Source organism: Varroa jacobsoni, unplaced genomic scaffold, assembly GCF_002532875.2.
Source record: "Varroa jacobsoni isolate VJ856 unplaced genomic scaffold, vjacob_1.0 contig00967, whole genome shotgun sequence".
Lineage (NCBI taxonomy): Eukaryota > Metazoa > Arthropoda > Arachnida > Mesostigmata > Varroidae > Varroa > Varroa jacobsoni.
The window spans coordinates 45,386-55,339 of record NW_019214562.1 but is presented as its reverse complement, the minus strand read 5'-3'; the positions used below and the strand labels follow the sequence as shown (position 1 = coordinate 55,339).

Genomic DNA, 9,954 nt, shown 5'->3' with positions numbered 1-9,954 from the left:
ACAATGTGAACCATTTTAGTGTGGGAAATACTAGATAAAAATGCGCTTGTTAGGGATGTTTATTTAGTAATTAGTTGAACACTTTAATCAAAATTATTATGAGTTTATCAAAAACAGTTATTAGATAACTGTTAATAATAAACTCTTCATTGTAATTGTTTCGGATTTATCGTTGTTCAGGTATCAGATATTTTATTCGTTGAATCAATTAACGTATTTCAGAGTAGATACTAACCGTAATCGAATGCTCAACGGCGATATCGGATTTAATATTCGGTAATATTCGAAATAGACTACTTAAAAGGTAAATGTGGCATTATTGAGTAAGACCTTTAGGCGGCATGATTACAGTTAATTGTCTATAAGAGCCTGTAAATTACAAGTTGTATCTTTTGTAGTGGTTGTTAATTGACATTGCGTCGCTCCTATAAATCGCTCCAAGTAGTAGACATAAGGATGCGAAACTTCATACGAAGTTTCGAGATTAAACGGCATTTACTATACATATAACTCGTTTCATGTCGTTAGGAATAAATATAGGAGTATACGATAGTGTGGTCGAACATACGTCAAACAAGGTGTATATCTATGTATACCAACTGAAAAGATATTCAAAAGCGTCACAGCTTGGAGCCAGATTAACTTGCTGGTTTAACCCGTACTTAGGTCGCATGCGTTTCTTCCTCACACATCAATACTGCTTAGTTTATAAAAGCGATATCAATCGAATGGCTTGAGTATGTCTGGACAACCTTTGATGTCTGAACATTAATGTGCGTAAAAATTGTAGTTAGACCTTCCAGTTAAGATAATTAAGCAATCGTACGATTTGCCCATGCTCACTCTGACCAAAAAGCAATCAATTCCAAGTGCGTTCAAGTTCTTCCGAGGTATTGCAACTATGAGACAGTCGATGATGTCCTGACAGGAGTTCCGTCAAGGCTGAAAACGCCTACATTCGCTTTGCTCCTTACATCGGTACAACTGCTGTGAGTCATAGGTATATATGTAATTGGCGGGCTTCGAAGCGGAATCTAAATAATCATCACCATCTGGAGTTCTGCTGTGAGCGTGAAAGTATTTCTGAATTTTGAAAGGGTCTCAACTTTTCCTTAAGGACACCAGACCGTTTCTTCACCGCACCAGCAGGCGTGCCAGAGGTCAGAAGGAGATTCTGCTCCTAATAGCTGTCGGTGATAAGACAATCGAGGCAGATCCTGAAATAGTCCCTTAAAGTAATTTTCATCGGCGCCCATGGTTTTTGTCGAAATGAACGTTTCGGATAACACGCACATCCTGAAAGATTTCCTCCAATTTTCAGCAATGATCACAAAACTATGGATGAAACCTTGGCGAGCTTTTACTAAATGCAGTTTTGCACCCGACAGAGCACCAACTTATCCTCACAGACAATCATGACAATTCGTACTAAAACCGCTCCACTCTATTTTCACATAGTTGGATTAAGAGGCTCAGACTTTTTATATTGTTTACCTAAAGCTAAATCATTTGCATATTTGTAATAAATGGAAATCAAAATGTAGTATTAATACCTTAAAAGCTGGGTAGGCATTAGTTAGATTTTATGCGCTTTCAGTAGAACTAGGCCCAACATGAGTCCTATGAAAACGGGCCGATAAAGTTTGAGAGAAACCGACGGCCTGCCCCCTAAGGCGCACCCTTTTTCACTCCCGCGTTTACGTAAACAATTTTTCCTATCTCGGGAAGCTTTTTTCACTCAGAGGTAGAATCTTTTGATCGCATGCTACAAGGAGGTGCAGTAAAGCAATAATAGCAATGTCTAGCACTAGGAATCGTTGCTTTCTCCCAGTGTCTACTACTCGTCACATTTACTCGGTCTATTACTTGATCTCAATTGGCGCAAGTCATTTTTGCACCCAGTCGTGCTGTATGTTACAATTTAATAAATGTTTACGTTCAGGCACACTTCCAGCGCAGTGCAGAAAGTGATGTTTGTAGGAAAAAGCGGTCCAAACGTACCGCGATAGAACGAACATGAACATTTATTATAAGCTATTCTACGGCTTGCTAATTTTAAATTTAAATAGCTACTTGGAAGGTTTCAACGGACCTAAATACGTCCCACAGAAACGGTGTGTAGGACACTGTAGCCGACGTCGAGTGAACACCAGTTGCGTTGGATTTTAAGGCAGTCTTTCCTTCGGTGCCAAAAGGTAAGATTATGCTCACGTTGATTGAGATCGATGTCCCTGTAAATATGTTCTACAAAGGAAAAAATAACCATGCGGAACGGCCGAACTTTTATACAGACAACCTAGGGGGACAACTTCTCCTCCATCGTACTGAAGGGCCTTCTTTGTCAAGTAAGATGACTAAGGACATTAGCTGAAGTCATTTTGTACATAGATGACATAGTGATATACGGGTGAAAAAGGTTTCATGTGCAACCAACTCTAGCCGGTTCCACGCGGTGCTCACGAATTAAGGATTGGCCAAAAACTTGTACTCACCAGGTCGCCTCTTCTTGATGTGGATTGGCTTCCGTACTTGCGGTTGCTCTGCTCCGCGAGCGGTAGGAGCTCTCACTGCTCACGTCACCGAAAGGTGCAGGAAGCCAGTATCGGCTACGTGAGCGATCAGATCGACTCATTGCTTGCCCCTCGCAACCCTTCTCAGCTTGTTCGACCTCTTTCGAAGATCTCGCACGGGGGCACCTAGAACAAGTGAATCCCGTTAAAACCTTTTCCCTTAAAAGACACAGAACGAGCGCCTTGCATATTTCCTAAACCAGCTCGCCATTGCTGTCCGAGAATCTACATCGTCGCTTTCAACACTTAGCAACGGAAACCTTGAAAACCTTTAGGGTAAGAGATTAAAAATTCGCAAAGATCCATGGAGATTTCTTTTCGTCGCGGGTGCGACAAGGAACGACGAGTGAAAAAGGACAAATCAAAGAATTCGAGATGCCGGGAAAATAGTGATATATCATGCCGCTCGTTGCCACCTGGTACCATTCTTAAGTTAATTTTGCGAACTCGACAAGATTCGTGTAACTGATATGACGCCTAAATGTTTTAATGGAACCTTATACTCACTCTGATCTTGGGATACCTGCATATATAACGTATTTGACTGTAAATGCAATCTGTAAAATAACAGCCAAGAAATAGGACTTTTTTCCGGAATACGACTAAGTTGGCTCAGGCTCAGAATCTTCAAAATGTTCAAATGTGACACGAAATCGGCCAGCCTAATTGGCAGCCATGTTTAACTAAACACGAAATTAAAAGAAATAGATGGAAGCTATGCGTTCATTTCGCTTCCATTACGGACATGTGCCATTTCGAACTTCCATCAACTTAATAAGTTGTGCATATGCACTAAGTGCGAACATTAGTATGATAGATACCGCGCTTTTCCAGTGTCTCTACATGACCCCACTAGAAAATCTAGCATTTAAGACATATTGTTTTTTATTTTCCTCGCATCATCCGTAGAGACTTGCCGTGATCTTGGCATAGATCTCTAGCCGTTTAGATTAGAGATTTCACAGTTCATGCAACAAAAACACACTGTGGGTATCCGCGAATAGGATCTGCAACAACATTTTCAATACTTCATATTGAACAAGTTTACGTAGCTTTATAGGCGCTTATTTATACCAGAGTTATGATTAGTTATAAAAATAATATTTTTTTTCTCTTACACAGGATCTACTGTATTGTTTTTGATTAGTTTTCTTTTACTACGAACTTCAAGTTGTTTGCATCCGTAATTCTTCATCGCATCTTGTGTAATAAGTAATAGCGCACTCGGGGGCAGACGCGTACAGCGCGTTGACTAAGAGGAGATGCGTTTCTATTAGTGTTTATATATGAGCGTTTAAAAAGCTCGTATATTATCGTCGTTTTTCCAACTGATATACTACTTTGCCTTGTTTTAGCAATATGTCGTCTGTGGTGCTAAATCTGGTCAGGGCGTGACTTAAATAAATTAACGAAATGATGAGCGTTGATTTGCCAGAAGCCCTGCAGTGCTCGAAATTTTCAATTCCATTTAATTTTTAACTTTTTTTTTTTTTTTTTTAATTTAAACACAAGCTCAAAGGCCGAGTCGGTCTGAAAGCACTGAAATCAACCAGGAATCACACAACAACACACCTATCCTATTATAAATTGACTATACGCGGTGCTCAACAAATCGTAGTGACTTTGATGGGATTATTTTGTGCTTTTATATACAGCGGATAGAAAGTGGCGAGGAATCCAGAATTAATCTGTGATGATAGCTCAGGACGTTTCCACGTAATGCCTATGCACGGTTAACGGTCACTTCTAATCCGGAAAACTGACGGTGTCGTACATCCGTTAAATAGCTTGCAGTATATATAATTATGAAATAATGTCAATTCCATTAAAAAGGCTCGATTTTCGAGTATCCTGATGATAGACGATCCGAGTGACATCGTGGTGGACCGTTGATATCATATTAAAACTCTGATCCAAATCACAGTAGTTATCGCTTCGTATAGATCGCTTATAGAACTATCGCTTCAAGAAGTAATCTATCAAAATGCAGAAGTATGTTACAGGAAAAACTCTTAGCCCGAAAACGACGAGGCCGTATGAAGTAAAGCCAGCATAGTACGTTGGACGTCATCTAAGGAAATGTCTACCTCGATTTAACATTTGTTCAAATGTTAAGTTGTGAATGGACTTAACTGAACCATTGTTTCAACAAGATTGATTGAGTTGTGCGCCAGATTGGTGGGGCATAGCTAGGTTCAATAAGAAAACAGTACTATTTTATAATGTTTACAGAAAGGCTAAGCGTATCATAGCTACGCGCGATATTTGCCAGTTCCCTTGTAAGATCACAGATATATACGTTAAGCGAAGCTTTGCAGATCTGTTTTGTACAGGTCGGGTAGCCAATAAAACAAATGGCATGCAACCTGTTTTTTGAGACGCTGCTACGCAGAGGCAGTATATTAATCTAGAGAATAACGTAAATCGCCGAGCCCTGTACAGTTCCACGTGTTACTTAGTGGTCATTGACGAATGGGTTACCAGTGTCGATAGTTGAGCAGCAAATACATTTGAGCCGATCGCAAGCGACAACAAAATGATTATAAAAAGACACGAAAGATGGTGTCAGTGCCCTTCGCGACATCAACTAATGTTACAACGAAGGCGCTTCCTCTACCTCAGCAACAGGTGATGCACGTGTAAATATCGCAGAAAGCACGACCGTTCAAGCGCTGGCAGAGAATGTCACACTGCGAGTTTTGCTTAAAAAGGGAAGCACCAAGCTGGCACACTTTGCAGAACGCTGGAGTACCGCGTTTACCCTTACGAGGCCTTAAGCGATGGTGGAAAAATAGAAGCCTCAAGAACTATCGACTGGGGAATTATATGCAATGTCCGCCAGAAAATTTTTATGGAACACCACATGTGAGCGTAGTCAAATCCGATTCATAGATACACCAAGTGATAAAGTTACGTATTATGAGAGAAACTGAGGGTAAGACAAAGGGGTCGTCCTGCGAGGGGCGTTGCAGCATTCGATACAGCCCAGCTATATTTAACGGTCTTACCTTCAATGGAGCCATAAATAATATTAAAAATAGTAAACGGTCGTTACTGAAGGTACCAAAGACTTTACGGTTCTTGCTTTAACTACAGCAGTGTTGGGGTGAGTGGACCACCGAACTAAGGATGGCCTACCTATATATGAATGATCAGCCTCAACTTGTCTGGCCAGTTTGAACGTCACTATACTCCCCACCCCTTAACATGTCCAAAATTGATTCCGTGCAGCTACCCCAATATCCCCTCGTAGTTCGTGTATTAATTATAAGAGATTTCAGTCCTTATTTTGGCCTTCTGGCTTTAGGGTATGAACACCTTTTGGAAACGCCCCCTTTCAGACTTTAGTACGTTTCCTTGCCTAAACAGCGATAGGTCCTCCTAAGCCTGCCGTTATCGCAATGTGTTGCGCGTTGAAACTTATAAAGATTCGCACCGACTGTACAAGCTGCTTGTGAAGTACGCGGAAAAGCAAATGGAGAAATAGGCGGAACACAGTTTAACTTGTAAAAGTAGAATTATAGCTGAAAAAGGACGCCCACTGTAGAGAGGGTAGCATCGTCTGTCGCGATAGTACAAGTAGTCTAAATAGCTAAAAAAAACAACTTCGACACTAACAGCTACCCCAATAAAAAAAGCCCGCGGTCGCTAACGCAAGCGAGAAATTGCGCTCAAATCGTTTCAGATCATAAAAACTTAGCAGACTCAACTTCTTAAAAGAACCATATATCAACGTGCTATATAATAATTGAAGTTGTACCGGTCTAAAACTGGTGTGCAAATTCATTGCTGTCATCATGGGTACCATTAGTAATACTAACTATATAATACGAATAATATGAATTTGTATCCTTAAGAGTAAACGAAATTGATAATTTCACTTGTTCTTAGTATATTTCTAGCTGCTCGATTGACATACTTCTATTATATTCATACTCCTGAGAAGAACCCAAATTTTCAACAGGTATTAAACTGTACCGGTCAACCACAATATTAAACACTACTGTATTTAGGCTTCATATACATTAGAACGCTCGATCTATTTTGGTAATTCCGTGCTTGTTCGAAGTCTTTCTCCCGAGTGCCATAGTCGGCGCTGCGTTACATAGGTCAGGCAGAGAGGTTAATGCTAGTTAATAGGGAATTAATTTGTCCTCCCTAACTTCGTTGCATATTGAGATATTAACGCTCGTGGGCGAGGCAAAGCCTCCCGGAGTGAATCTTCCTTGAGCAATGCTTCCCAGCTCCTCCTGTCGACAAAGTAGAACATAGAACTGAGAGACCTATCGCTGTCGGATGCAACATTAGATCTCCTTCAATAGCAGATACTGAACGAGCTGCTTTGTCGGCTAAGTTAGCTCGACTGACCTAAACATATTCTGCTCTGATAGTGCATACAAACCTCCTTTCCTGTACTTCAAGCAGACACTTCATTGAGGAATTCACGTTGAATGTGTGGCCTCGTCATTTTGGGTCGCTTACTGCCCGTTCGCTCCCCTTTTGCTGCCCACCAGCTTATGCAGCCACTGCTAAAAGCTCACCCACTGCACTCACAGTCGCGTTCGAAATGGAACCACTCTATTATACTAAACCTAGTCTTTGTCCCTTGGCCATCGCGTTCTACGCGGACCGCTGGCAGTTTCCATCCACGATCAGGTGCAAAGCATCAGTTGAAATCACCCTCAAACGTTGTATCTGAGGTGAAACAAAGTGGTCTCGCCACGATGAACAGAGGTCACAAAAGCTTGTATCATTTGAAGTTACCAAAAATTTCGCAGCAGAAAAAAATACTATCTGCGCGACAATTTTAAGGTAGTGTTGAATTAGGTTCGTAGAACCGACGCTGTCTCCTGTGATGCAATGCTTGGAGTAATAGGCACTCTGACTCTGGGACAGATAACGAGTTAGATTTAGCTAATTTGCTAGGAACACAAGCTGTTTTACATCTTGGTATTGCTAGCGAAAACATATATTGAGAAGTAAGCTAACAATGCTCTATCAGTAGCAGCTGATAGCAATTTTATACATACTACTAACGCTTAAAAAATCAATACATACAGAGAAATACATCGCTAAACGTACCAGCTCATCGTATGAATGTTTGTGCATAGAGGATGCTAAACGTACTAGTCATCCTGTCATGTTTGAAGGCTTAATTTTTTTCGGCATAGAACCTTGGCGTAGGACATCTCATACAAATGCTCCTCAGACTGTTTTTTTGTGTTATCGATAACCGTTAGGCTTCAGTGCACCATTAACTATTGCTAATAAAATACACAACTATATAGCAGTTATATTTCTATGAAGAAGCGAAAATACCCAGAACCAGAGGACGGGGGGCATTCAACCATTAACTGAGCGATCGTTATCAATAGATGCAATTAAAAGCTACAGTGAGTTACGTGAACTTTTAATGTCGCCGATGGCTTAGCTTATTTTCAAGAATGGAAGGATTTTCTTAAAATTACCTGGCACTTTGATAACTTAAAATCAATCGTCTATCTGATTTACGATTACTATTGTTTACCATGATATTAGTTACTTGCTGCTGGTATTGCTCTGGGAAATGAAGTACGATTCAGCTGGGGGCGATGTTTATTATTGATGAAGTCGTTGTCTGGTAAACCCTGACAGTCGGCAGGTGTGAACTTCAATATTAGTATAATATAAATAATTTATATACGCACATCTGACAACAGTAAAAGAATATAAGCCGCCGAAACGCGGGTACCATCAACTAAGCTGTTGTTGCGTACTTCCATAGCGTAATCTCACAGAAAGCATACTGACAATTTATTAGGGTTTCGTTCTGAGCTAATTGTACAATCTTAGGTCTGTTGTTAAACTGGAGGGCATTGTAAAGCTCAACTTTGACTTGGTGGAAGGTTTTCGATGACAGAAGCCCAGAACGATGTTCATTCTCATGAGAGCAGGGCTTGGATGCTGGCCGATTTGAGCCTTATCGTAAGAATTGTTATTAGGTATCCTGAGACAGCACATAGGTCAGAAGGCAGTGTGCAGAGTTGCAGAAATGTCAAGTCGGAGTAAGTACTCTGCAGAAATTAAACAGGACGACTTCGATGGCAGATAGTTCAAACAGCGTAGTTTTTATGGCTTAATCATTGCTTTGACAGGCTAGATAGGTTCTAAGGTGACTTGAGGTATCAGACGCGCAATATCAAGGCATTTGTTGAATCTAGCGGATCTTCTTGTTTTTAGTCAGATATCGATAGATATATAGTCAGATCGGTCTCCAGCCTGGATCGGAGATAAGCTGAATAGTGGTACAGATTCGAACTTAATTATCCGTAGTTGTAAAAAGCAATCCGCGTCGAAAGAAATTATTCAACGTTAACGTAGAAAATGAGGTTGAACTTTATTTAAAATTTTGCGCTACCTCCTGAATTAAACTTTTAACAAAAATGTATGTAGTTTACAAAGGTGTAAGAGGTTCATCCAGACGGACGAAAAAATAAAAGCCTCAATGTCAGTGTTATTGAGATTTAACTGTACTGCATGAGCCACATTTTTGTTTATTGGAGACTGATTTTTTCCTAGCTAAGTAAACAACTTGTCGTACCTTTGTACCAGCATTCTCCCTCCTATTTATTATTTAGTAATAAATAGCCGCTTTTTGATGGAACACAAGTAGTACAACTTTACTTTAAAGACACAGTTTTGTCACGTTTGATTGGATCTAGATGTACTAAAAAACCTCGATTACTCATTAGCCTAATGAACAGGCACGATTTAAGGCCATCCGTGCTATGCCAATGCTCTCATCGGCAGTAAATTGCAGACTGATCACGAAAGTGATTTTCGAATGTGTGTTACTTTGTTTAAGAGTTCGTTGTCACCCGGGACTACTATAAATTGGCCTACGAGGTTACCCGGTGATGTGGGACGCGCGGCCTTAAGGGAGTTGTAATTCGTAAAAGCATGACTGTTTCCAATTGTCGTGATCATAGTGTGACTATAAAAAGCCAACGCGAAACAACGCCTATACAGTCCAACTCGGCCTACCCTATGCTTTATTAGTGATGAGCAAGCATTTTACGGCAACGATAGGCCTACGCTATAGTCCAATGCTAAATCGTAATCTGTAATTGGTACGATAATAGGCTTTCATTTCTGAAGTTTCGTGCAGTGATGAAAAATCGCTTTTGCTTATACGGTCACTGACTACTATGAAGTGAAGTGGAGTACGACAAGATCACCGCAGGCACTGAATGTTTTGTATTAATCAGTTCCGAAGTATTTTTACAGTACAGTATATCGTTTACTTACCATTGGCAACTTATTAAACCGGTGGACATCTATTTGTATACACAATCGACAAATGGTTTCGGTAGAGATTAGGGAACACGTTAAAATATTTTCCTCT

At 40.4% G+C, this 9,954-nt stretch overlaps 1 long non-coding RNA gene across 1 annotated transcript; it reads right to left on the bottom strand.

Annotated features, from left to right (window-relative positions):
- Positions 1-1,998: 1,998 nt before the first annotated feature.
- On the bottom strand, positions 1,999-3,094 carry LOC147751950 (uncharacterized). Its single transcript, XR_015315450.1, has 2 exons — positions 2,493-3,094; positions 1,999-2,244 (listed from the first exon to the last, which is right to left on the bottom strand). It is a non-coding gene; the product is annotated as an uncharacterized LOC147751950 (long non-coding RNA).
- Positions 3,095-9,954: the final 6,860 nt, after the last annotated feature.